General features: G+C 39.0%; 1 pseudogene; it reads right to left on the bottom strand.

The window, feature by feature from the left end:
- LOC146566710 (outer dynein arm-docking complex subunit 2-like) lies at positions 1-25,240 on the bottom strand (annotated as a pseudogene).
- Positions 25,241-26,749: the final 1,509 nt, after the last annotated feature.

Below are 26,749 nucleotides of genomic sequence, written 5' to 3'. Positions count from 1 at the left end.
TTAGGTTTCCTTGATCATGCCTAAAGTCTGAATGTCAGTCCTGTAGCTCTCCTGTAGTTAGACAAAAATAAACAGATCACATAACCATGAATGATACCACCGGTCTTAAGTTTTGAACTTAATCTTGACTTTTATTATCATTATTGCAGCTCAGCTCATATATATTTGTTAATCTTATATCACTGGTTGTTTTAGTTTCACTGTCTAGACTGTTAGATGTGTAGCATTTAATAGAAGAAAAGTGTACAAGCATAATGAAATCACAATAGTTTAAACTTTTTATCTGATTGTAATGTGAAAACTTGAAACATCCACCACACACTGGGAGCACTTTTCAATTAACTTTACATATAAGCAGAATTAATGAAATAAAAAACAAAACGGGGATTTCTTGTGAAATAACCTGTCAGACAGGAGTTATTATTTAAAGCCGAGTATTTTAATATGTCTCAAAAATGTGTTTAGATGGGGATCAATAAAACTTCATGGAAAGACCGTATCCAACAATCATGGAATCATCGTCTCTTAATACTGCCTGCACTTACTAATTCAAGCAAAGACAGAAATGGAAGATTCCAGATCTGTGCTCTCCTTCCGGGAGTCAGAGCTATTATACACAAGCTGCTGACTCATGCTTCTGATGTACTTGATGTCAGAAGCATGTCCGTCTGACAGACAATTTCACCACTTAATACATACTTAATCTGAACATTGAGTGTGTTTGTATCTTTATCTTTTTCTTTTCTTTCTTATAAAGTGTCTTATTGTGTGCTCTGTTCAATCATCTCAAAGAAAGTCAATGAACAAAACAGCAAACGCAATGTCAGATGAAATTCTGTCAAACTACCACTGGAGAACAGAATTTACAGGAGATGCACCAAGTTTTGTTTTCAGAGTCGCGCTTGTTGCTGCACCTGCTGCACTACCCCCAAATCAGCTAATACCAGAGTGATGGCCTAGTCTCTACAGCAAGCCAGGACTATGAAGATTCTCAGCATGTCATCATCCAAGTTAGCTGACTGATGCTATAGTAGTGTTTGCTGATGGTAGGTTCAAACAATGCCATGCTCCATACAAGTTAATGATAGGCAGGCAAAGAAGCAAAAGTATTGCTTTTGATGTGGAACTGCTACTGACTGCAAAAGAAAAACAACCTCTTCTAGAGTAGGTCATGATTACACCTGCACTTTGGTCCAAAGTGAAATTCAGACAGATTTACTTGGGGCACATTGGTTCACATCTAAATTATTGAGCACTTGAGTCGTACAGAGATTCTGTTAAATGTTAAAGTCACACATGCAGCTTAGGTCTTTACATTATTTTTTGATGACACTGCAACTCAGGGGTATAAAGGGATTAGGAACATTAAGCTCTGGGCATAGAATCCATGTCAGTAGGATCAGCTCATTGTTGGTTCTGGACTTTCAATAAATGTATGTGCAATAAAAAAATCAAGGGAAATGGTTAGCCTTCTCATTTCCTTTGCAGTATATGTTTTAACACTTTTAATAGATGGTTAATTCAATATAGAATCACACTATTGTGCAGAGTATGACTTGACAAATTGTTATCAATCATAGGCCCCTCTCACCTCTGATGCATATTCCTGTAGGTTGCCAGTCACTGGAATAAGCATTTTCTGAAGTGGAGACTTGAGCTGGGGTCCCAGCAGAGGAATACCCCCAGCCTTACAAATGGTTCATAATGCTAAAGCCCCACAACAGGCCACCTCTATATCGTCCTCCTGGTTGGGAATCAGGCTGGCTAAATTAGGAAGGCAGTCCACCTGATTGGAGATATAGACTCCCCTAAACTTACATGTAGATAGACAGTTAAAGCCGAGTAAAATCTCTACATGGAAACTCAGTGAGACTGATATAAATTCAGGAACTAAACTGAAAAGTTTGTCTGCAAGATTTGGGTAATAATTGATGGTTCCAGATGGAAATAGCAAGTTTTTGGCCCTGATTACAGGTGTAATTAAAGTTCTATTACCACTGGGTCTGAGAGGATGAAAACACCAGAGATGCTAGGAGTGGAAAACTGTCAGGATAGATGTTGATGTTAGGTCTGAAAAGCCCAGTGTGACCATTTATGGCCATCATTCTGTGTTCTAATCCATAGTTCCTGGCCAGCAAGACAGACCAGGCAAAGCTATTACGGACTGCACAGTTCAAAGGTGGTCTTGTAGCATAGCGTGAAATTAATCTGCCTCCGTGAGCAACTTGCACATGAGAACATCCGATTTGGGGCTGAGGAAAATATACAAGGCATGGTGGCTTTAATCAAAGGTCCCTCCATCAACAAACATAAATGCAGGTTAGAGGATGTAGGAGACATTCTATCTGGTACCCAGCACCCACTTTCTAATTTAAAAAAACTGGATGACCACTATCGGGCATTTACTGTGTGAAAAGGGAACATAATTCTTTGATTCAAGGAAGCTAAAACAACAACAAAATTTTTTTACCCTTTGAACTATGTTAATATATAGATTTCATCAGAATAAAACACATATTTTCACAAAAGTGTCCAAGTTTTCTGAAGTTAGTACAAAAAAGTACTACATCATAAATAAGCTGACCTGTGTTTTCAAGGAAAATCTGCCACTGTTGGACATTTTTCGTTATTACCAGTACAGAAAGATCAGGCTCAAATCTGCAGTGTTTTTTCCTGCTGCATTCCTCACCATGGGATTGTAGAGCTTGAGCCATGTCACACTCTGAACTTACATTTTACTCTGCTTACACTCACCAGTTTATTGATACCACCATATAACCTGACATTTCTTCTTGCTCTGCGGAACTTGGCCACGTTAGCGATGGTCTCGGCAGCTAAGGCCTTCAGTTCCTTGACTGGTGAGTCCAGGATCTTCACTATGCTCTGCACGCCTCTCATGTCAACAATAACCCGATGGATTAGAGATCCAATCTAATCACAAGAACACACATTAATATTAAATATGACTAGTTAAAAGTTAGGCAGCACGGTGGCACAGTGGTTAGCACTGTTGCCGCACAGCAAGAAGGTCCTGAGTTCAATTCCACCATCAGGCCGGGGTCTTTCTGTGTGGAGTTTGCATGTTCTCCCCGTGTTTGCGTGGGTTCCCTCCGGGTACTCCGGCTTCTTCCCACCGTCCAAAGACATGCAGTTTGTGGGGATAGGTTAATTGGATAATCCAAATTGTCACTAGGTGTGAATGGTTGTCTGTCCCTGTGTGTTGGCCCTGCGACAGACTGGCGACCTGTCCAGGGTGTACCCCGCCTCTCGCCCTATGACAGCTGGGATAGGCCCCAGCGAAAAGGATAAGCAGAAGCGAATGGATGGATAGTTAAAAATTAAATTTGTTTTATGACAGAGAAACTTTTTAAGCAGCCAAATATTCATTTCCACTAAAAGTAGATAAAATGTTGCAGTACAACCCAGTTGAAAAGCACCAACCCACACATCTCATTAGGAATGCTATAGAATAATTGCTACCCCATTTTTTAAACAGCATGCTTTCTACCTTGCACTCATGTTTCTGAAACTAAAACACAGGCTGGCACACATGGCCAGCTCTGTTCATGCCAGCAGGCCATGCAGGTCCAACTTTGCCATGGCAACTCACTTTGCATTTGTGTTCATCTGTATCCAGTAAGTTAAGGAGGACTTTAAGGCCACCTGTGTCCTGGATAGCCATTTAGATTAGATTAGATTAGATTAGATTAGATTAGATAGAACTTTATTAATCCCTCGGGTGGGTTCCTCTGGGAAATTCGATTTCCAAAAAAAGCACAGCACCGACAGAAGTTTGGCATGACTCCTGCATCAAATTAGTCCATCATGGCACAAAGAGTGTCAACAGTCTGGTCACCATCCTGAAACAATAATTTCAAACACAAATGAATTAAAAAGTAGGAGAGGAGGAAATAACTGAACATTAAGAAAAGCCTCCCTCCATTCCCTCGGACTTCTCCTTCCTCTTACACTCATTGTGTTGTTTCTCTTTATAATGCTACTCCTGCTGTTTTGTTTATGCCATGGTCTTGTTCTGTATGTGTTTAGCGTTGTCGTGGTTAACACTGATGGAATGAAATAATTTGCTAACAAAGAGCACGGTGCTCTGGTTTCATGCAAAAAAGGACAGTATTAACACTGAAACCCTGACACTAATTTTAAGTTAGAATTCAAAAGTTGTGTGTTTTGTCAGTTGCTATATACACACAAATCAATTTAGACCAGTGATTAGCAACTTAGTAACTACAACACTACTCAGTCAACAAGTGGTTTGAGGGAGGAAAGTCTGGTCTTTGATTTAAATTCAAGCCCCTCGACAAATATGGGAGAGGAAATGGAACTGATTAGATTTTATTGCCACTTAACTTCAATGTGTTCACAAAAAACAGAAAAAAAGAAAAAAGAAGAAAGAAACAATACGGACTTAAAATAGTGCATGTGTGGTCAAATGCTGTCATGCGCCGCAGTTGCAGAACCTTAATTTTATTTTATTGTTTTTTCCTTAAATTTAGAGTCCAAATACTAGTTTTTGTTGGTTTTTTCATATACTCTTTACATAAATCCACATAATGTCCTAGCTGTGGATGGATGATGACAGCATTACAGCACTTGAAATACCAGCGTTACAGTTCTTGCTTTGTGATGGTTAAATGCAGGCAGTGGTGGTGTTTTTGCTTGTTTATGACTGTGTTTAGTCTGAATCACATGCAGTTATGTAACAAACTTGGTTCACATACAATGTTTCCCATCATGACATTGAGTGTTCACAGCAAAAAATGCAAAAGTTTTATTCAGCTTTGACATTCATTTCAATTCAGCTTTATTTATATATCATCAAATCACATCAACAGTTGCCTCAAGGCGCTTTATATTGTAAGGTAAAGACCCTACAACAATGCAGAGAAAACCCCAGCAGCCAGATGAGCCCGAGTGGGAATAAACAATCCCTTTTAACCAAAAGAAACCTCTGACAGAACCAGGCTCAGGGAGGCTTAGGGTTGGGGGTCAGGCATGTCACTGAAACGTCCAGTCTAAAATATTCTGGCAAGTGAACCATCAAATATTGCTCGCTTTATTGCACTGATTAAAACATGGCACTGATAGATTCTCCTATAGTAACTTCAAGGCTGCCTCTATGATTCCAAGGCAAACTTTGCACAAACAACTGTGAGACTTCACGAGTTATTTCACGCAAAAACAGGACATGAATCTATCATGTTCTGCTAACAGCTACCCATATATGTAGAAAACAGCCAGCGAGTTTTAAGCAGCTGTTGGAGGGGCTGGCTGATCTGGTCAGGCCTATAGCATGGTCTCAAGTAGTGTTTGATCATATCTCGCTCACAAAGCAGTACTCAGCAGGATAACAGGCACATGTGTTCCCCATATCATGACGCGAGCCTAAATGTGAACCATTTGTCCATTAACAGCAGTGGATCTACTGCTTCCTTTGTCTCCTTCACTCTCACTCTTCAAAGGGTTCGGCGGGCGAGTTTCGTACCTTGTAAAAACAACAAAAAAAGCTGTGTTTAGGAGTGATAGCAGGGAGAAAAACAGATCATGTGCTTTCAGTCTTGGTAGCTTTGGTCTTGAAGTTTTGTCGACATTCTTTAAAATACCGACAACATCTGACAATCTTTTATGGTGAAAGATCTTTGACTTTCTCCAAGCGTGATACAGGCAGATGCTCAAGATGGAACAAATTCAACCACCATTCGACCTCAGAACAAGAAATTCAAAGTAGTTCCAGCAAGTTTAATATCTGTTTCATGAGGCCTGGTGAGTGTTTGCATGTTTGGAGGGGGCAAAGACAAGTGAGTCAACAATGTGTAACAACAGCCGTCACGCAAATTCTGCTACATGATTCACCAGTAGGCTGCAAAGGTCTTTAATATCAAAGACTAGAAGCCATAGGCGATTTAAGACCCTTTTTTTTTTTTTTTTATCAGAGCACCCCTAAAGATAACTATTAAGAGTATTAACAATAGTTTATTTTAGTATTATTTTCTGTAATTATCTTCAAATGTTAGACTTTCCTAATTTTCCTATTAACGACAGTACAGGGTAGATTGATATCATGTTAAAGTCTCTCACACAAAAGGTGTTGGTGTTTTAGCAGCATCTTTTATCATTACCCTAATAACTTTCATTGTTGCTGCAGAAAGAAGATGCTGAGGTAATTTCATGACACACATCAGTGGTGCTTATTTAAAATTATAAAGCTGTAGCTTCCATTTTACCCACATTCATTGATGATGAGGATTTCACAAATGTAAGAAGTGTGTTGTCCTGTGGTCAACTTTCTCTTATAAAAATTATTATAACATTATATTTTTACTTATACTTCTTCTAAATATAGCATATTGATATGGATGCTATCATTTTATAGGATTCCTACCACTCTGAACATGGCTCAAAGAGGCTGGCTGCCACTACATTGATGTGTCCGACTACAAATCTGTTTACATGATGCTCTGTGCTGAGTCTGCATAATAATGGGAGAGGTTGTATGAATTCCAAAACAGTTTGTGTTGTGGAAGGGTGATTTTCCAGTGTCTATACTGAATAATGTTACTTTAAGTGTTTAATGATTTGGTGGACTGCCTCTATGTGATTACCAGACTGAAATAACATTGTGCATGTTTCTCAGCTGCTTTGCTACAAATAGTTATTTAACTTCTTTAAGGACTGAGCCTTTGAGTAAACACAAAATTGCAGTTTTTAAATGATGATTTCATTTATAAAGAGAAAAAAGCTATCCAAACCTACCTGGCATTATGTAAGTAATCAACATCTAATACTAACAAGAGGTTGTGCCACCCTTGGCAGTAAGAACTGCAATCAAACATTTGTGATAAATGGCAAACCGGCAAGTCTTTCACATCGCTGTGGAGGAATTTTGGTCCACTCTTCTTTGCAGACTAGATTTAATTCAGTCATGTAGAGTTTTCAGGCATGAACGACCTGTTTACGGCTATGCCAAAGCATTTCAATTGGATTCAAGTCTGGATTGGACCACTCCAAAACCTTCAATTTGTGTTTTGAGCCATTCAGAGATGGACTTGCGGGTGTATTGTTGGGTCATTGTTCGGCTGCATAACCCAAATTCTCTTGAGCTTTGAGACACAAACCGATGATCCAACGTTTTCCTTCATAATTTTCTGGTAGAGAGGAGAATTCATGGTTCCATCAATAGCGTAAAATTGTACAGGTCCTGAAGCAGCAAAGCAGCCCCAGACTATCATGCTACCACTTCCATGTTTGAATGTTGGTATGATGCAGTTTTTATGAAGTGCTGTTAGTTTTATGCCACATGTCACGGGACATAAACCATTCAAAAAGTTCTGTCTGATCAGACCACAGAATATTTTCCCAGAAGTCTCAAGATGTTTTTGTTAAATGTGAGATGAGCCTTTCAGCTGTTTTGGCTTGGAACATTTTGCCCAGTGTCTTTGTCTTTGCTGAATCATGAATGCTGATCTTGACTGAAACCAGTGAGGCCTGAAGTTTTTCACATGCCGTTCTGTTTTTTTTTTTTTTTTTTGTATTAGTCATGCACTCTTACAGCAATGTTGCGTGAAATACTTTGTCAGATAGGCCTGGGTCCCTTTAAACTTTTTTTTCCCTTAATAAATTAAATCTTTATTTAAAAACTGTATTTTGTATTTAGACAGGTTACGTGTTTGTAATATGCAAATATGCAAAGAATAAAATACCCCCCCCCCCCCCCCAAAAAAAAAAAAAAAAAAAACTCAGAGAGCGGCAAACACTTTATCAAAGCACGATATCATGTGAATTACTTCTGATAGTATCATTACTGTGAATCCTTTTAGCTGCATTAATTATGGAAAAGAAAGAAAAAAGTGCCTCTTTTAGTTTGCACAGCTCTTTGGTCAACCTGGCAATGAACTTGCCTTGACATTGAGTTGTTTAAAGCCATACAGTGAGGCTAGGGAAAAATCATTAAAAAAAAATCATAATACAAATAAATTCATACTACATATACTGTACAGCTTAGTTAATGTATTAAAATACCTGGGACAGATACATCCCAACCACTTTCCTATTAAGAACACTTTGGATTTGTCACCATGTAATTGATAAGCTTCATTAATAATCATATAGCAATAATTGTAATAATAATAATAATGTCTGATGAATTGCAGTAGAAAATGGGTTAAGAAGGGATTAAGCAGTAGAGGATCCAATTGCATTCACAAGCTCCAATGGTGAACTTGATATCAGCCACATAAAGATGCTTTACACATTTTTTCTCTTCCTTTACTGCAGGTGTCTCGGCCTTGAGCTACTAAATAGCTGCAGCCTCCACAGTACTGAATGGAGGTCTTATTCTAGTCTGGTTTCCTCTGGAGCAGCAGACTAGATACTGCAGACACAGACTGCCCTGGCTGAGCCTCTCTCGGTCTATAAATCACAGCACTGAGTATGTGGGAGCTGGGATGGGGTTAACAGTGCTGTCAATGATAGCCTGTTGACCTCAGGCATTTAGACATTTTGTGTATGTGTGTATGTTTGTGTACTAGTGTGTGTGTGTGTGTGTGTGTGTGGGGCTCAGTGGGATATTTCCTTTCAGCAGGGGTTAACATGCATATTAAGCATGGTGCTCAAATACATAGGAATGTTTCAGCAATGCCTGATTGGAGACAGGGGGACTTGGGCCACTCAGAGTGTTTCATACCAATTATTGTAACACAAAATGATTCAGACTTAGCAGTTTTCATACCTCTGTGCAGTCTACAGCAGACATAGAGAGAACAAACCCATCCCTTTCATGGGAAGAGTACTAAAAGGACAGAATGACTGATTACACGTTGTTTCTTGACTCATATTTGATCTCCTGTAATATTAAACCTGATCACTTAATAGGGTTGGCAGTCATAAAATGAGCACAGTACATGTTGGGCAAAGACTCGAGTCTTTGCAACCCAAAGACTCGGGTCTTTGGGTTGCAAAGACTCGGGTCTTGAGCTGAACAGTTGCTTGACTCAGGAACCAATGCAATGTTTTTTGTAAAAATAAATCTCCACATTAGGCATGCTATAAATGCATTACAGGCACTAAAAGCACAATTGTTTTAACTGAGTGCTGCAGTTATTAAAAGCAGCATCAGGAACAGATAATTATTCACAGTACAACATAATTAACTCCAAATTCACTGCTGTTGAGAAAATGACATGACATTGGGATTTTGCACACTGGAGATGAATTTCAGTGCAGCCATTAGCAGGACGGCCGTCATTAGAGGAGCACAGGGCAGTAGTGCTGGTAGTACTGGGACTGCCCAGCAGAGGGGGAGAAACCATAATGAGGGCTGAGCACAATGTTGTGTGTGTGTGTGTGTGTGTGTGCGTGTGTGTGTGTGTGTGTGTGATGTGATGTATTTTAAAGCTAAGGAGAAAGTCTGCTCTAACAGTGACACCTTAGAAACTTTAAAAATCTGATGACAAAAAACATTTAGTTAAGAAAAAACGAAAAAGCAAATTTTCTTGTTTTAAAATGACAATTATTAAAATCTTTACAGCACAAAGTTTATGTGTGAACTGGTAACATATTTTACATGAGACAAAATATTTTGTGAGAGTGTGTTTGTTTTGTTGTTGTTTTGTGTTTAGAAAGCCACATGTCTAACATCACTGATAGCAGCTAGTGTATTTGTATTTGTTTAACATTGCTTAGTCCCGATAAGTAAAGCAGCTCTTCTTTTGACTCCTCTGCATTTTTTCCATAGCCTGTGCGTTTATAATAATTCGCAGAATTCTTGTCCTAGCATGCACAGCCTTTATAAGCATAAACACATTATGATACAGGTAGTTTACAACTAATGAATAAGGAGCGTAAATTAAAGTTTTCATCTATACACACTTACAATCATGTTACCATAGCATAGCCACAGGTCACCGTTATGCGGGTACAAAAACAAACACGTCGGCAAATATTCTTACATAAATATCATTAAAACACAAAACAGAACATCCATGTGTCACTTTATGAACGTGTTAAACATCCTAGAGTACAAATGGCTGTCTATAGTGCGAAGGAGAAGGAGAAAAAAGATCTCCTCCTAAAATAAAACAGATATTTAACTTGGCTCATGGTAGCTTTCAGTGTCTGATGGTAATGATATTATAAAATGACGACTAGACAAACCCCATAAATAACTGTGCTGTGTGGCGTCCAGACAGATAGAAAGCTGGGACATGTTGGTTACGGCATTGTTGCATTGTATTGAAGCAGGATTGCACACACAACCCTAAAGCTCGTGCCACAATCCCACTGAAAAGCACAAAATCTAAAAACCAGAGAGTTTTTTGTTTTTCTTTTTTTAAATCTGAATTTCGTATCGTTTACATCTTTTTTTTTCTTTTTTCTGGAACGGAGCAACAGCCTGCTTTTAGAGTGGGAATTTCCTTCCATTATATTCTGTTTAGCTAAGCTAAAAATATTCACCAGGGCTTGTACTTTATGGCAGTGTTTTCTATAAAAGTTTTACTTGCACTGTGAATGATCTTATTTAGCACCAAGCTATGTGCTTCGGAAGCCAAATCAGCAACATCAGGAAATCCCACACTGTGTAAAAATATGAAATCTAGACTAATGTTACACACTGAAATAACACTCATTTTCTTTCAACTGAAACAGCATTTGAGGTATTGTTACGGCTAAATACCAAAGGACAGGCATGCAGCAAAATACGTTCCTTGAATATCATCTGTCTGAATGATGCTGTGCACATAAACAGATAACTGGGCCCACTGAGTGAGGCAGGGTAATTGCTCAAGTCAAGCGGTCGGAGGTATTCACAGCCAGTCTGGGCCATTGTCATTCTGTCCTCTTTTTCTTTTCCTTCCATGTTTTGACACATTAATATTCACCATATGCCCCGTCAGACCTATCACGAGTGCATTTCATTTTTATGCTTCTGCGGTGTGGGCAAACGATGCATGCAGCTGCTGCCGTCAGACAGCTCTTTCCCCCTGTGCACTTGGCTCGCATGTGCAACCAAACAGGCCTGTGTCAGAAACCAGGAATCCACGAGCCGAGTCTACCACTTCAATAAACATCTCCCTGCAAAGCACCATTTTAAATGGGAGAGACCTACACTTCATTTCATCTGACATCCCTTTTGTCGCTGAGTGTGCCTTGATGTGATTGAACAAAACAGACAGGTGGAATTATGTGAAAGGAAAATATCCCATTATAAGTTCTGGTGCACATCCATGGCTAAATATTATTTTCCTTGAAATGCAATTGTGGAGAGTTTGTGGAAATTTGTATGCTGATTCAGGTCAACATCAAGATTCTTGTACAGACAGCAGGAAAAGATCTAGTATGTCTGTGGCTCAGTTCAATTCACTGTTTTTGGATGAAATCCATGAGAGGAAGGAAACACTGTTGTGCAGAGTGAACTTCTCATACCTTGAGATACTTGACCAGTTGAATACTGGACTTGCCAGTATTCATAGGGCAGGTCTGTGTTAGTCTCTGGATGGCGATATGCCTGCTCTTCTTCCTCTTCACTCTCAGTGGAGCTCTCACTGGGAAGTTCCAGCTTTGGACTAAAGATTACAACACCAAACGTTTGGGACAGACAATAGAGATAAATAGAGGGATGGAATATAAGATCATAAAATCTCTTGTCTGGTGTTTTAAGCAGGAAATAAAGCTGGTTATCCCACACAAGAAGATCCATTAAAGACCGAAATTCAAGTCTTCACAGAATTTAAGTAGCAGGAAAATAAAATTGGAGTCAATATCATGAGGGGAATGGAGCCGTTATCATACAGAGTCAAAGTTCTTGCTGTATACTGATGCAAACAGAAATGCAGATGGTGTTTTAAAGCTGCATGGGCCACTTGGATGAATGTATCATGAAAATATGGCACTGTAGAGCAATGAAATCTGGTACACATTCAAATGGGCCCACTGAGAGGCAGTTCCCAGGTACATGCAAATAGCATTTCCAGGGGAGCGTATTATCAGACGGGGCTGGCTGATAGATGGGGTTTTTTCCACTACACGGTATGATAAACACTGAACAAGACCTTCCTGTGGCTGTCAGGCCTACACTGATGTGAGGTGATGAGTGTGACTGAGTGAACGCACCCCGGAGTCTTTATTGCATGTATAGAAAATGATGATCAGCAAAGATTGATGTCAGTGACTTAATGATTTATTACACTTGCAGTTTGTATACAGACAACATTCAAGTATGGAGATGGCTTATGTGCTGTACCTGCCAAAAGCCAAACAAGGAAAAACCTTTTACTTAGCTTCTTGTTCAGAACAATTTTAGCAGCTGACAGTTTTTAAAGCAGAAGTCACAAATGGTGAAAAACATCCAGTTAATTCAGTTTTCACTGGGGGGTGGGGAGGGGGGATATGACTATATAACAAACTGTGTCAATATTGAAATAGCAAACGGATGGTTAATAAGTCAAAATTCTTTAACTTAGACCACATGTAATATTAATGCATTTAAGTGTAGAATGAAGTCACAATAAAAATTCAGCCAAGATTTTAGATTTTTAAAAGAATCTCATCTTTACCAATTTGGGCCAAGCTTTAGTGTTTTCAACTTAGAGAGAAATGCCCTTCTCTTGCAGCCTGTTATCTAAGAAATGTTATCTAAGACCTGCAGAGTCAGAGATGTAACTCTTGGGTAGTCACCTGCCGTTGTTGTTGCATCAAGGATGGCAGTCTGGTTTCTTACTTGGTAAGTCACGTTGCATTAGACAATTATAAGAGAGCTGTGCTGTTCATGGGTCACTTTATAACTCCATTCGTAATTGTAATTACCCTCAATCAGAAATTACATGTGTTATTCCTTTTTGTTACCATGGCAACAGGTGTACTTACATTTGTTTCATTTTGTTGCCTGTACTTCTGACCTATTTGGTTTTAATTAGACGTACAATCAGAACTTCTACGGTTCTAACCTTTACTGAGTTTAATTTGCCCCAGCTGCAGAGCAAAAACGAATCCTTATAGTTTCAGAAAAAAGGAAGTTTCTGGTGTCCAGGTAAAGAAGATGCAGAAAACTCTGCTTTCATTTTGGTCATGGCTTTTCTGTCTCAGAATGTTCTTCTCCTCTCCAGAACTCTTATGGCATTCACTTTCCTGTGTTTTACTGTAATGCTGTGAAATAAGAGACATTATGGCTGCTTCTATTTTAGCAATGGTTAGTTTTCAACATAATCTTTATTTAACAATTCAAAAAAGACCTCAGCAGATTTTTTTTTTTTTAGCCAGTGAGACACGTTTATCTTGGTTGTATTTTCAAACTAATCTCTAAGCTCTTTGTTTTTAATTAGACATACAATCAGATTCCTTGCACTTCTAACCTCTACTGAGTTTAATTTACCACAGCTGCAGTGCAAGAAGGAACCTCTATAGGTTCTGACAAAACAGAACTATCTTACCATGTCTGGGAGGACATGTGTGCAGGTGAAGAAGACACAGAGAATTTTGTTTTCATCTTGTTCTTGGCCCCTTGTCCTAGACTCTTTTATCCTCTTCAGAGCTCTTACGGCCTTTATTTTCCTCTGTTTTACTGTAATGATGTAAAATAAGAGTCATTATGCCTGCTTCTATTTTGAAAATGGTTATTTTTCTAACATAATCATTATTTAACAATTCGAGACAGGGCTCAGCAGACTTTTTTTTTCTTTTTCTTTTTTTTTTTAGCAATTGAGATACTTTTATCTTGAGCCAGTTTCTCCTCAAATGGGTACAGTTATCACAAGGTACAGCTGCAACAGCTCAGCCCTTGCTAGATCTATTTATCAATCAAAGACCATATGTGATAGATCTTTTGGGGATATTTTTTCTCATACTTTTTCCCAAGTTTTGCATCTGTAATTGAGCAGAAAGGGTTTCTATTATATGGAGAATTTATTAACTCTGACTATTGTGTAATGAGGAATATTTGCACTTGCCCTTAAATTTATAAACCATATAACCATCTCTTTATAATGTGTGACTGCTGGCAGATGCACTAAGCACATGTGTTGAAGGCCTGGCATCACAGTCATCTAAAGTTCATCTGCTATTCAAGAAGAATCTCTGCAATGCAACAAAAATTCAGGACACTTCTTACGTGAGGAATTATCACATACCCACATGTAGAAAAGACACTAAGTCCACTCCATCGTGGACATGGTTCATATATCTTCTCGCGGTCTACCCTGTAGAGTGTACGCTGTAGTTTCTCATGCACATTCTTTTCCTGTTGCTCGTAAGACCTCTGGGGTTGGCCTTGTTCCTCTCCATCAACCGATTCCACATGCTGAATCTTTTGTGTTGATAGTTCTTGAACTGCAGAATCCTGCTGGTAAGGGGGAAAGCCAGAAGCTGAAGACTGAGTGTAAATACCTCTTCCAATTTGCAACAGAATGAGCAAAATCTGATTGTGAAGTGCTTTGTAATCTGGCTGTAAATTTGTCAAGTTTATGCTTATTAAAACAAAAATAGCTATTCTGATTAATCTGTTTCGCATTTATTTCACTTTTTATCAGTCAATGTGGTGTATTTTCCACTTACGCTTTGCAATGATTTGTCTCATTATCGGAAAGTCATCGCATATCTATGTCAGACAAAGAATTGCTCATGCTACTCAGAAGGCGAATACTAGAAAACCCTATGTGGCAAATAAAAACATGAAATTCACATAAAAGCCCCTTCTCAATCCTATGCAGACTTGAAAAAATCTTTATTTTCTCAATATTATTCTTTATTGAGGTATTGAAATAAAATAACAAACTCTCATTGCTTTGCACAGAAGAGGTCTCTCTTGGTTAAATGGCTGAACAATGTCAAGAAGTTCATTGTTTCTCGACATTCACCTAAAACCTTACAGCTTGGCTCAGGCTAAGTAACGCCTTTGTGTCACTGTTATTCAGGTAAAGTTTTCAAGGTCTTTATACCAAACTTTACAACCTACACACAAACGCCAGTAAGACACATATGAAAGGTTTGCAGGCATGAGAGTTTTTAATCACAGACACCTGCTTTTGCAGAAGTAGCTCAGTCTGTCATTGGCTGTTAGGAGCTTGAGATTTTTAAGGGCAGGGGAAAATAATTAAAACGTATTTCTTTGGGTTGTGTTCATGCACAAACTGGAGCCAAGTTGCCTGATCACTTTTCCAAAGACTTGTTTTTCATAAAACACAAAGTGACCTTCTATTGGAAACATAAGTCAATACACCCAACCAGAGACCCACATCCTGACTTTATTAGACTAACCAACTTTCTTTAATTCCATTATATGTGAAATGGACAAAGTCCATTTGCTTACACAGAAGGGAACACTCGACATTTCTTAACATGCTGCAGTAAAAAAAAAACCTTAAACCAGTACAGGTCCAGAGACAAATGCTAAGCAGGGCTGACGCCTGAAATCTGAAGTTAAAAAAATATTTTTATAGCATGTAACATTACACCATTAGGACTTTTCAAGTTTCTTCATTTGTCGTTTTCATAAAGCAATCGACTACTAAAACCTAAACCCCAAATGTTTACATGTGTTTGGGGCAGATTTGTATCTAATTACTTTATCCATACTGATGGAAAATCAGCAGGGCAACAAATTGTGAAGCCAGTGGCCATAAAACATCTGTCAGTGTGAGAATTCCAGCAGCTGCTGGTGAATGGTTATGGCAGTGAGGCAGTCTGTATTAATTTCAGGATGTGAATAACAAAAACAATTGACAACCCAGGGATTTTGTGTTTTTCAGTAAGCATCTTGTGCATGCATACACACAGCATGTTCCATTTCCAATCACGCTGTGATGTCAAAATGAATCCGCAACACTGAACAGAGAAGGCTAGTCTGCTTCCTCCCTGCGTTGCAGCCACCATCTCCGTTGGCTGCTGCAGCTCATTTGATTGAGGCTGTCCAATCTAATAGAACTGTTAAAAAAGACCTGCTTCCTCAGACTGAAAATGAGCAGATATGTTTGGAGATTAGGTGTTGTTATCTTTGGCTATCGTCTTTTGGGTTTGGGCTCCATTCTGCAATCAGGGAACTGAGGCGGAGCAGTGGAAGACTGTGTTCCTGACTGTTGCTTTCTCAAATTAAAACTGCAATGGGCCAGACTGACAAGAAGGACTACAATTATTCACTATCTTGTATGGATGATATAGATTTGATTGATGTTGTCAGCAATAAGTCAAATGGATTTCAATGTGATGCATTCTAGCCGCATCACATGAAAAGGTTTAGCTGAAGTAGAGGCAGAGAGATCTAGACAAAAGTTACAGGACACTGCATGCTGCACATATCAAAGGAGTTAAAGAATCCAAGAGAAAAAAGACCTTGACAGTGATTTGTGCCTCCACACACTTATTCACAGCTATTTATACGGCTGTTGTCCATCATTTTTAGATCGTTCAGACTAAAGGCATCATTCTTCACAGAGCACTCATGAAACATAAAAGCCTGAATATGTGTATATAACTTTCTTTGTTATAGATTTTTTTTCTTTCACACAGGTCAGCCCCATACTTCTTATTGGTTTATTGTAGTCATCATAAACCCTATGATGGGTTTCGTAGAACACTTTAGATCTTTACATTGCCTACTGTATGAAAACATACAGACATCACCACTATGCCACAAATATGAAGAAACTACTTTTAAAGGGAAAGCTATGAAGACTAAAACTATCTAAATGATTGATATTTTGAGTCTTACCTAATACGTGTAGAATTTAACTTATATTTTCATTTCAACACAAAAGAAAGTATGACTGTTCAGAAAAGTGACTGGTACACTGAATATATAGTTCTTCTCTTAAAGGCAAAAATGCACTTTAGCCCCCCAAAATATCACACTTTGACAATCAGCTAAAATAGCTGAGAGAACACCACGCTGGTGTAAACTGAGAGTAAGTGCAGATCCTAGACTGATTAGCAAAGTCTGGTTTTGAGACCTCAGAGAGGAGTCAAGCATTGTCACATCACTGTCTTTGTGACTTCAAAAAACTGAATGTGGCAAACCCTGGTGGGATGTGACAAACTAAGGGACACTGCAGGCTCATGCCATAACCACCCAAACACACTGTAGTCATATCCAAAAGCAGACCCTGCTTTGTCGTTTATTTGGACTCTAACAATAATTGTAATTTACAAAATGAACATCATATTTTATTCAGTAAGAGGTGAAACTACCAGTTAAGACCATAAATACATCAGGAAAGTGTTCGGTGAGGTCATAAATTGAGAAAGCAAAAGAATGTTTTCCCATAGATTTCCTGCCTCCTGCTGGCTGCTAGAAACAATGCAGATCTAAGACACTTCCACATTAGATCACTTTTCAAACTTGTGTTTAAAACTGTGTCCATTTTTTGCGATACTGCGCCGATGTAGCCTAGAAATCTACAAACATGAACAGCTGTTTAATGGTAATGGCAATGCAGTGTATCAGAGTAACCATCTGCTTCCAATGCTAATATCTTTCGATAAGAGCAACAGAGTCTGTTGGAAATTTAAAGAATTTGGCAGGTATTTGTTCTTGAAACAAAGTACTGAAAAAGAGAAGAATTTTGACGTGAATGTGATGCAAGATGAAAACCAAAGAGAATGAGAAAGTGAGCTTAGCCTGATGGGACTTTGTTCCAGTCCAACAAATACATCTTTTCACTGGATAAATAAAAGGCTGAAGGTTCTGATACGCGTTGCCTTCTTTCACCATAGTTTGTGTTTTTCTTCATCTCCTTGTTCACCTTATTTCCCCTCACAGTTTCACAGTAGATTGTTGCCCTGGGTGTGGTTTTGTCTCTTCCTGTTAAACGGTAGTTCTTTCTCCCCACTATCACCGACTTCTTGTTTATGGGGGATTTTTTGATTGTTGGACTTTCCTCTCTAGTATTGTAGGCTTTTTGTCATAAATATAATGTACCTTGAAAAGCCTGTTGTTAGTTTTATATAAATAATATTGAACAGAATTGTGCTAAAGTCAGTGCAGATATTTGGATTATCCATATGAATACCATTAATGTCTGTAAAGTGTTTTGAGGGAATCCGTCCAACAGTCGTTGGGAAATTTAGAAAGAGGTGGCGGACAACAAACATCCACCACATCCGCAGAGCCATGCTGCCAGTGTGTAGTATTTCTATGAAGCAATACTAATATTAGTATTAATACCTGGTAATGACAGTTCGAAGCATGAGATGTAAAGCAAACATCCAAATAAATCCCGACATTAAAAATTAAAAATTATTCAAAGAAACATTTTGTTTTGTTAAAATGACTTCAGCTTTCATCTCAAATGTAGTTTATATGTATCACAGTGCTGCAAAACCACACTGTAAATACATTTACATGTCAATTCTGTTTGATCTTTTGTAAATGCTATTACTCATACTGATCTACTTTTGATTCTTGCTTTGAAAAGCTGTGCAAATACTATTGTTCTTAATTACACTCATACTTTATTTGGATAAGAATGACAGCCAACAAACAAAAAACTAGACAGTGATGAAATACCTCAAACAGACCTGATATCCATGCAAAGCAGACAGTAAGCAGTAAGTGCTTTTCAAAGGACCTGATGAGCTTGTGATGATGCCACATTTTCCAACAAACATCAGCTCAAGCAAGAAAAAAAATATGTTTTTAAATGATTAACAGATTTTCGAGAGCAGATGGAGTCCATTATTGAGGCGATTTGTTATGTCGTCAAATTTCTAAAGCAGGAAATAGCACTACTGAATAAATCACACAGATTTCAATGTCTGGAAATGAGCAAGTGTGTGTGCGTGTGTGTGTGTGCGTGTGTGTGTGTGTGTGTGTGTGTGTGTGTGTGTGTGTGTGTGTGTGTGTGTGTGTGTGTGTGTGAGTGTGTGAGTGTGAAGGGGGTAGGTGGTGGGAGGGATGTGGCTCTGCTGTTTTGATGTTGGAACAGGGAGGAGGTCAATTCAGAAATTTTTCAACACAGTGACAACCAGACACTAGCTCACTAGCGTGGAAGAGCACAGACGCTGATTACACAATCTGTTTACGAATATGAGTCACACAGCATCAGAAATCAAATCGAAGTATTAGAGAGAAGGAGCTTGTTCATAAGACAAAGAGGCGTTTCAGCACCCACACATTTTTGCTTTGAGAGTTATTATTCACAGCTAAAATAAAAAGACAAGCCTTAATGTGTTGATGTTAATTGCTTATATTCCACTCCACCTGGTTGTTTGTGTTCTCAGCAAAGTGTGGAGATCTGCTCTTCAGAAGTGTTACCAGGTCTTTGTAAGTATCACTTGTTCACTCATATCCATGCTCCTGCCCCTGCTGTTTTATGCCCTGTGAAAACAAAGTGAAAAACAGCTTCATTAATTCTAAAAACCACAATTTTAATGTGGCCCACATGTCAGCTGGAATAGCTAAGGCTAGAAGCTCCAAGTATCTGAAAGCAGAGGAAGTGTAAAATCATACAAGTTGCTGAATTCGGTTATGACAAAGCTCCTCTTTGAGGTTTCATTTGCATCAATGTCACCTTTTCAGTTTCAGTGGACTTTTTTCAACTTGTGTGAACCATTTTCAGTTGAAGAAACAGTAACAGGAGTCTTAAAGTTTGTCAGCTAAGTCACTGGTGGAGTGAAAGGTGTTGCGGCATGTAAAATCCTCAAATAGAAAAGAGTGCAAAGCATGAAAGAAGCTCTCTTTACAATAACGGGATAAGAGGGAGTTGCATTGTGGGAGGCCAATAAGTCAATATTTTCACCAGACAGGGTACTGTGCAAGACTCCTGTGTGCGAGAGTCTCCAGTTTCTTCATATTTTGCTAGGACATAGGAAATCTATGTAACTTGTGCAAACATACATGGAAGTACATTATTTAAGATGTCTATACACTCACTTTTATACCTCTCTGCCTCCATAATGACATCTCTCACCTTCCTAACTTTTCTGAATGTGGTGTGTCGAGCTGCCTACCAATACACAAAACAAAACACAATTACTCAAAAATGGCCAGGGATAAGAACTAGACTAAAATGACCAAAGAAGCAGCCAATGTCCAAAGAAAAACTTTAAAAGGGCTGGAGAAGTACTCCTCAAGGCCACTCTAAACAAACACAAGTCTGACTTCTTGGTAATAATAATGAAAATTTTAAAAAGTCAGGGATGGAGCAAGACTTTGCACATTGATGTGTTTATAACAGATATAGTTCCAGCATCCAAATACAGTGGTAAGTTTTTTTGTTGTCTTGAGCAATTCAATATATTTTAAAATGTCTTAATTCTGTCTTAATCAGTTCTTACAGAATAGCCTTGTCTGAAGATGCAGCATAGCACAGTGCTTCATATCTGATTATACGTTTGCACTGTGCTTTATTGCAATATGCTGCCTCTTCCAGCTGGAACAATGTACAGAGGGACTTAAAAATGTCAGAAGAGATTACTGGTGGTGTCAGTTTTTAATGGTGTGGAAAATAGCACTTGTGTTGAATGCATCTGCTTCTTTATTGTCTTTGCTTTGTTCTGGTAGTTTTAGAAACTGCTTATACATCCCAACTTAATATTGTCTAAGCTCTTTTGCTATGTGTCACACACATTGTTTGTTTGTTGCTATAATAATGTACTTTCTGCAGTCTTGTCTTAAACTCACTAAAATATTTCTGCTTAGATCAAAGGAAAGTCTAATAATAATAGAGCATTAAAGTTTGTGGACAATTTCTGTTTAAATGCAACCCAATCACAGAATTTTTACTTGACTTCTAAAATGAGTTAAATAGAAGACAACTGAAGAACTGAGACAAAGATTTTATAAATTACAGTTTTTTTAAATCCAGAAAAAAAATCCAGTGTTTGCAGAAGGAAAATTAGCAAATTTAAAGATAAAATTTGAATTATCAATTGCAATAAATGGGATGACAAACAGGTGTCAGTGATCACCCTGTTTTGATGATGACAGTCTGTGTATGAATGGAAGAAACTGAAGCCCATCTTCTATTGCACAGAAGTGGTTAACAGACCAAGGTTATTTAAACAGTGGGGGTTTTGGTAGACTGGGAGGTAAAAATGGAAGCCAGAGTAACTTCTAAATGGCTAAAGATCTCTTTAACTCTGGCCAGTGTCCATGTGTCCATAATCAGGAGAACACTAAACAACAATGGTTTGTATTTCATGACCACAAGAAGAAAGCGACTTCACCCCAATGAGAAACTGTAGTTTCTGAAAGGTCACATGGACAAGCCAGAAGACATCTGGAACAATGCAAAGCCAAAATAGATCCTGCTGGTTTAAATGAAAATCATTCTGTTCCATGAAAGGAAAACACTGCACTGCAATGAATGACTTTCACTGTAACTGTGAAATATGGTGGAAGTATCAAAGTTTGGATCTTCTGAATTGCATCAGTGATTTCTAATGGAAAATTTTAAGACAGTTCTCCTTGAATTACACATAAAGAGAAAGTGGGTCAAGCATCTAGGCACTAATCCCATCTTGCCAGAGAATAGTCAAAGAAGGATGAAGAAAATGTTTTGTATTTTGTCAAAGTATTGATCTTTAACCAACAGAAATGATGTGGAAACACTTCAAGAAGTTGATTTTTTTTTTCTTTAGGTCACGAGCAGTTGTCTAAGCATTTCACTGCATATCGTACTGTGTATGACTGTGTACGTGACAAATAAAATTTGAATTTGATATAACACCCCCCACCCCGCACCACCCCCCAATCAACATCCTGGAGTTACAGCTGCACTTTCATTCCTCCAAGCTGATGTGAAAGACTGACCAACAGTCACTGAAGGCAAATAATTTAAAGGTTTTGTGTTATTTGTGTAATTGGTTTCCTTGCTTTCTGGCTTTGTGTGAAAATGTAACTATGTTGTAGGTTTGGATAGAAATATAAAAGATCAAAATGTGGATCACAATGCCTTTAAACATAGTTTTAGCACATTGTGCCAGCTGTGCTGCACTGTCACAGGGCTCAATCACAAGGTAGCAAATCTCACCCTGCACCTGTCAAGATGGTGCACCACAGCCCCACCCCCACCAAAAATAAATAAATAAATAAATAGATGAATAAAAATAAACAGGAAAATAACTCCTACTACTCCTACTAAATTGTTTAAGTTATGAAGGGCAGCATGATATCATTTCACAACAGATTTGTCCCCAAGGAAGGAAGGAAAAGGAAAAGGTGAAATCATCACGTGTTTGGTCTGCTAAAGAGGAGAAGGAGAACAGCATGAGCCCAAGGCTGAGCCATGGTTTTACTTGTAATATAAATCATTCACTAAAAAACTAAGCCACGTAGTGACAACATCATCTTTCAACGCTGATTTGGAGAGTACTTTTTTTTGGAAGTAGAGGGTGTCACTTTAACCAGAGAACACAGGACATAGACTGCATTTATCACTTGGTGTGTGATAAATGCTGCTGAATGCTTTTATGAGCATGATAAATCCGCTGCAATGAAGCAAATAGCGTGACTGAAAAATGACTTGCAAAACTGGAATCTAACAGATACACCTATACACCTATATTGCCTAACAGATACACCTATTCTGTCCACTCTTTGGAACAACAACAGATTCAGTTCTTCTGAGAAGGCCTTCCACAAAGCTTAGGAGTTTTTATGAGAATTTTTGGCCATTCTTCCAGAAGTGTATTTGTGAGATCAGACATTGATGGCCTGACTGAGAGTTTATGCTCTAATTTCTTCCAAAGGTGTTCTGTCAGATTGAGGTCAGCACTCTGTGCAGGCCAGTCAAGTTCTTCCACACCAAACTCACTCATCCATGTCTTTATGGAGCTTGCTTTGTGCACAGGTAGCCATGTTGGAACAGGAATGGGCCAACCCCAAACTGTACCCACAAAATTGGGAGCATGAAATTGTCCAAAATGTTTTGGTATACTGAAGCATAAGAGTTCCTTTTATGAATCCTCCCTTCCCCCAAACTGTACACTTGGCACAATTCAGTAAGACAAGTACTGATCTCCCAGTGACCGCTGAACCCAGACTTATCTATCAAATCGCCAGTCACTTGATTTGTGCCAGATATTGCATTTTCACTGTTCTAGAGTCCAGTGGGGAAATTCTTTACACCACTGCATCAACATGTGCTTGGATGCATCTGTTCAGCCATAGAAACCCATTCCATGTCGCTCTCTACGCACTGTTCTTGAAGTAAATGGAAGACCACATATGGTTTTGGAGGTCTTTAGTGATTGACTCTGCAGAAAGTTGGTGACTTTTGCGCATTATGTGCCTCAGCATTCTCTGACCATACTCTGGGATTTTACATGCCCTGCAACTTCATGGGTGAGTTGTTGTCATTCCCAATCGCTTCCAGTTTGTTATAATACCAATCACAGTTGACTATCCACATATAGCATCCAGTAGCATGCTGGAAAAGACTGAGCAACACATTCTTTCACAGACTGCTTTGCAGAAAGCAGTCTGCATGCCTAGGTGCTTTATTCTTACCCTTTGTAAAACGCAGATGGGAAAAAAAATCTGAGGTATTGTCATCACCCCATCAGACCAGTGGTTGGGCTAAGCGGACACCCAATTTTGTGGATGTGATAACTCAAGAACGAAGCCATGTAGGTGTTTGAAATTGATACCACAAATGTATCTATTAAAAATCTTGGATGAGTTTGAATCTCAATGATGAATTAATATAATGAAAAACTGAATGAATTAGAGGAAGTGGCTGACATCCAGAAATCCTACCAGTGGCTGGACAAAGCTGGACTGAAAGACAGCACAGAGGCAAAGCTTGGGGAGTGGCTCCAGCAGATCCCAGGAACAACATCTGAGATCTCTCTCCAGAAGAGCACAGTCCTAGGAACAGCAAAGATACTGCATGGGAACTTCAAGCTCCCAGGCTGCCAGCAGAAGACCCAAGCTTGAAGCATAAAAGACTGCACGCAGGGGTGAGAGGGTAATTTATATATTTAAAAATGTTTTTACATAGTCTGTGTAATAACTGATTACTGAATACAAATAAATATCAAATATTTCTTTAAGAAGGTTTTCAAGGATCTGTTTGTCCACGTTTTGGAACAACAGAAACAGTTTGACCTTGACCCCCAAGTCGTTGGCTAGGCCTTCCTCCTTTCTGTCTACCACACTTACTGCATCAGCACGGGCTTCTCTCTCCAGGCCAAAGGCAAAGCTCCTACCAAGAATCCTAACCACGAGCTCTCTGTTTTCTGACAACACAAGAGGTGAGTTGGATTCATTTTAATCTATCAAAACAGCTGGTCTTGAATGTACTCTGTTTTTTCTTACAAGCTAAGCTAATATTATCTCTCCATAACAAATCCACTGGCAGTATGAAATAAGTATTACTATATTCATCATGTATCCATCTGTCAAAGAAATATATATTACTTTATCTCTTCTTGGCAGTGGCCCTAAAGTAAATGCATATCTGTAAAGAATTACCAATGGCGGCATAATTGGATGGCTGTACAGAGTAACAAGGAGGACAAACAAATTAAGTCTGTGGGTTATGGAGGAATGCTGGTGGTTGGACTGCTTAGGATGCAAATTGGACTCAAATTTACCTTCTAGACATGCCCGAACCTCCGCCAACTTCTTATCATCTGCCAGATGAAGCAGTTTAGAGAGCTGGCTGAAGCTGCGTACATAAACAGTCGGTGGAGAGAGCTGCAGGAGTGGATGGCCCTCACTATCTCTTTCGTGGGACTGAACATCTGAGTCACAAAGTAGGAAATAAAACAAAAAAGAAACTTTAATTGCCTGAAATGCTTAATGGAGATCTGAGTCTTTGTTTTTGTACTTTTCCAGGTTCATACTATGAGACACAAAGGAAACCACACACTTAAAGTAGAGCAGACATTCTGATGAAATACAGTGGAACGTTCTCAATCTTACTGAAGCTGAAAAACAAATTAATTACAGTCCACATGCAGCTTTGAGTATGTCTAAGGTAAAAACATTTGGACACCATGGTGACAGAAAATCCTGCACAGACACATAATACTGAGAGCCAGCCAGCTGCCCGCTTCATGATTAGACCAACCTGATGTCGTAGTCTGTTTTGAAATCAGACGGCACTAAAGTGGTACTCCACTGGAGTGGCTCCTCAAACACATGTTCAGCTTCCTGTGGGTGTTGGGAACTAAAGCGCTCCACAAAGTGCAGGATTTCTTTCAACAAGGACTCATTCATTGGTGTGGATGCCAGTTTGCCAGTACTAAAGCTGGCCATGGTCCACTGGGCAGCCCTGGTCAATGATATCCCCATCGCTGTGTCTGGAATACTCTAAAACTTAACATTAACAGCATGTGGTTCTTAAAGATTCAGCATGGCTCTTCGTTTCCGAGTTTGGAGCCCCATGTGGACCTTCATTAAAAAAAACATAAAGGTCAGCTGTTTCATATTCAAACCTTTACTGTCAATCGGTGTTCTTGGACTTTTAATACACACTTTAATTTTCTCCTGCCTCACTTTTCATGAGCATCTCAAAGTCCTCCATAGCTTGTTAGTTCAGGACAAAGCAGCAAGGCTGCTAACGGAAATATCCGGCGGTCACATATTAAACCTTGCTTCCCTTCACTGTGAAATTCAGAATCTACTTTAAAATTCTACTATTAGCATAAAAACATAGAGCTCTACATGGACAGGCTTATATAGCAGAGCTTTTAAGACCTCGTGGATGCAGGCAGCCTCGCCAACCAGGGTCTTCTCGCTCTAAACAATTAATCTGATTAGAAATATATCATGTGAACTATATCACTGTCATATTGGGGGCGATTGTGGCTCAAGAGTTGGGCGTTCGCCTTGTAATTGGAAGGTTGCCGGTTCGAACCCCAGCTTGGACAGTCTCGGTCGCTGTGTCCTTGGGCAAGACACTTCACCCGTTGCCTACTGGTGGTGGTCAGAGGGCCCGGTGGCGCCAGTGTCCAGCAGCCTCGCCTCTGTCAGTGCGCCCCAGGGTGGCTGTGGCTACAATGTAGCTTGCCATCACCAGTGTGTGAATGTGTGTGTGAATGGGTGGATGACTGAATGTAGTGTGAAGCGCTTTGGGGTCTTTAGGGACTAGTAAGATGCTATACAAATACAGGCCATTTACCATATTTAAAAGGGAACTGAAGTCTTTACATGTTCAGACTGTGTGGATTTTGGTTCCTTTCAAGCCATCTTTCTCCTGATTGACGTTCCCCTATAAAGGTTTGATCTTTATGTGCATAGTCAACTGTGCTTGGTATCATAACAGCTTCATTTAGATGTCCATATTAGGAATGTGGCCTTTGATATTTAGAAAGCCAAGAGCAGAAAAATGTCCTAACCTGGGTATTTAGTGCAGTTTGAAGTCTGAGTTTTTGCCTTACATACATTGACGTCGTTATTTGAAACTTTGCTGGTGATAATAGACTGGCCATGAGGACTCATTCAAAACAAATGAAGGCATGTTTTTGTTTTGACACAGTTTACTCTGCCTCTTTTTTTTATTTTTTTTTGCACTATACTGGTAAACATGATGGCAAACGAGCTAAGTCAAAACTTACCAAATCCAAACTAAGGACAGCTTTGCATATCTGTGTGTGTGTGTGTGTGTGTGTGTGTGTGTGTGTGTGTGTGTGTGTGTGTGTGCGTGTGTACACTATCAGCAGTGGTACTTTTCCTGTGTCAAGTCTAACTTTACAGTTAGACTTGCAATTGTGAGAGACTCTAAAATGTCAAGTCAAATGTTGTCACAATAATAAAAAAAACCCTGTATGCTTTCCTTTTTAGAGTGTCCACATGACCGCA

The sequence above is a fragment of the Mchenga conophoros genome, linkage group LG9, assembly GCF_057382185.1.
Source record: "Mchenga conophoros isolate Kocher_MC1m ecotype Shallow Benthic linkage group LG9, M_conophoros_male_GT1.1, whole genome shotgun sequence".
Taxonomy (NCBI): domain Eukaryota; kingdom Metazoa; phylum Chordata; class Actinopteri; order Cichliformes; family Cichlidae; genus Mchenga; species Mchenga conophoros.
This window is presented reverse-complemented; position numbering and strand designations above follow the sequence as displayed.